This window comes from Cupressus sempervirens, chromosome 4 (genome assembly GCF_028749045.1).
Source record: "Cupressus sempervirens isolate cs-2001-9-10 chromosome 4, ASM2874904v1, whole genome shotgun sequence".
NCBI lineage: Eukaryota > Viridiplantae > Streptophyta > Pinopsida > Cupressales > Cupressaceae > Cupressus > Cupressus sempervirens.
In genome coordinates, this window is record NC_143121.1 from 398,593,331 (window position 1) to 398,596,645 (window position 3,315).

The following is a 3,315-nucleotide window of genomic DNA, read 5'->3' on the forward strand; positions in this document are numbered from 1 at the left end:
TCTATTTGTATCTTTGGCCAATAATAGAACCTTTGTACCAATTCTAATGTCTTGTTGAGTCCAAAATGACCATGAGACCTCTACAATATTTCTCTTTAATGACATTGTCTTGCGTAGAGCATTTATGACTACATAGTTGGTTGCCCTTAAATAGTAGTTCATCTTACACAATGAATTTAGGAATATTAGAATGAAAACTATCTTCCAACTTAGTTAAAACCTCATATGCTTCAGTAAAATCTACATCTACCATGTACATTCCCTTTAGTGTATCTACACTCATGCTTTAGAGTTGTACTTCTTGCACCATTAGCACTCTCCTACTAAGTGCATCAGCCACCTTGTTGGCTTATCCTTTCTTATTCTTGATCGTAAATGTATAAGCCTACAAACTCTCAACCCATTTCATGTGCCTATGGTTGAGTTTTTCCTACTCATTCAATAAACTAAGAGGATGGTTGTTAGTATACATAATAAACTCCTTAGGAAAAAAATAGTGCCACCATTTTTTCAATGCCTAGACCATTGTATAAAATTCTAGATCATAAGAAGAATATTTCTTCTTTGCTTCATTCAGCTTCTCGCTAAAAAATGTAATGAATTTTCCTTCTTGACTAAGAGAAACCCCTATTATGAAGCTACTAGCATTTCATTCTTTTCTAAAAAAAATATTAAAATCTAGTAAAATAAGAATAGGATACTTTGCTACCTTTTTCTTGAGTTTCTTAAAACTCTTATTTGCTGTACTATTCCATTGAATCTTCATTTTACCTCCTCCTTTGGTGGTGTCTATAATTGATGCACAAATGCTGATGAAGTTCCTTATGAACTTATTTTAGAATGTGGAAAAGCCATGGAAACTTCAAACCTCTCCAATAGCCCTTGGTGTTGGCTGATTAATTATGGTCTCCACTTTAGATGAATCCATTTTTAGATCTCCCTTGGATATCACAAATCCAAGACACACCAACTCTTGTTTCAAAAAGTCACACTTCTCCAAGTTTATCTTCAACTTTTTTTCTTTTAACCTTTGAAAAACTATCTTCAAATGTTGCAAATTCTCTTCCTTATTCCTATTAGGCACTAAAATGTCATCAAGGTAAACAACAAAAAACTTCCCAATGGAATCCTACAAAACTTCATTGATCAGCCATAGAAATGTACTAGGAGCATTAGATAAAGAAAATTTCATTACCAACCATTCATACAAACTTTCATTAGTTTTGAATGCTATCTTCCATTCATCCCCCTCTTGTATCCTTATTTTATGATACCTTCTTTGGAGATCTATTTTGGAAAAATAATAAGCTCCTGCCAAACAATCCAACAAATCTTCTATTCTAGGAATAGAAAGTCTATATCTTATAGTTATCCTATTAATGGATCTAGAATAGGTACATAACTACCACTTACCATCCTTCTTTGGAGCAAGAACTAAGGGTATGACACATGGGCTAAGACTTTTCCTTACCAACCCCTTATCAAGCAACTCCTATATTTTCCTAGCAATCTCTTTATTTTGTTGTGGTATCATCTTATATGCTAGCTTGTTGAGTAGCATTGGTCCAAGAATAAGATCAACCTAGTGACCTATGTCTCTTATCAGTGGTAGAGACCCATGCATTACCTCAACAATGATGTCCTTGTATTGGTTCAACCACTCTTCAACTACTTTCAAGCTAGTTATTCTACACTCCTTCTTCCTATCTTCCTTAGGCTTCAACACCAATGCAAAGCCTATTCTATCTTCTTCTTCAAGAGTATCAGTGAGCTCTTTCTCACTCACCATCAATACACTTGGTCAACCTTGACTAGCCCCTTTCTCTTCTCCTACAAAATTTAATTTGTATGTTTTACCATCCTTTTGGAAGCTATAAGAATTCTTCTCACCATCGTGGCCTTACTATCGAATTGCCAAGGTCTGCCAAGAAAGAGGTGACAAGTGCCTATGGAAAAGATATCACACAATATTTAATCCTTATATCACCCTATACTAAACTCTACCCAAGCTTTCTAATTCACAAATTCCAACTACCCTTTATTCAACCAACCAACCTTGTGTGGACAAGAATGTCGAAGTCTCTCCAACTTCAATTTTTTTATAGCCTCAAGTGGGATGATATTATCTATGGAACCCAAATTCATTATCACCTTGCACAACTTGTCTTTCACCTTTCATTGAACTCAAAAAAGATCCTTCCTTTGAGTGGTATCTTCTTTTACTGGTTCCTTAGAAGTATCCTCCTTGTCATGATACTTTTTCCTTCATCCTCTATCATCAAATGAACTTTTGGTGAGCTCATACTCACATAATCTTTTTGCACATAAGTGACCCTCCTTTCACCATTCTGAGAAGTGGATGACTTCTATGGATGCTTATACTTTGGGTGTCCCAATTGACCATAATTGTAGCACTTCATTCCTAAGAACTTGGATCCTCTACCTAATCCGCTAGACCTTCCTCTATTAGATCCCCTTCCACAATAGTCTCCTTTTCTACTTGAGTCTCCCATTTGTTCCTTGGGGTTAGACTCATCTTGGAACCTCTAGCCTTGTCCTCTATTGTTAAATGTTCTCCTACCTTAGTCATTCCTTCCACTTCTCCCTCCTTGTTGCTGATCACCATTTCTTTTCAACTTCTCTTCATCTTTAAGAGCAAGTTGAAAACACTTTCACACTATATCTAGGTTAAGAAGGCTAATATCCTCATGTATGTTCATCCTTAGGCCATTGAAGTACTTGTCCACTCTTTTTGGTTCTTCCTCTTGTTTCTTTGCCTTGAGAGTTAACCTATGGAACTACTCTGAATAGGTATTCATGTTCATTTCTTTTTCATGAATATGTATTCTCATTTCTTTAAAAACTACACCTCATGATGTGCAGGTAGAAATTGTGCCTTGACTTTTGTCTTCATCACTTCCCATGAAGAAATTAGGCTTTTATTATTTTGTATCCTTTCTCCTTGAAAATAATTCCACCACTAGAGAGCAGATCCTCTAAGCTTTCCTTTTGCAATCCTTACCATATCATTCTTTGGAACTTTATTCAACTTGAAGTGGTTAGTTATTGCTTCACTCCATTTGGTCACTTCCTCACTATTAAGAATACCTCCATATGTAGGTAGCCTTTTAGTAACATCTCCTCTCATTGACTTTAAAGCATCAATGGATACCTTTTGATATGTAGGAAAAAAATTTGGTGGCTTTTGGTGTTGTTCTCCATCATAATCTCCACTAGCACCTTCTTCCATCTCATCCTCCTCATCTATGTCACTAGACCACTTCTTGATCTTCTTCAATTTCTCTTCTAGAAGCT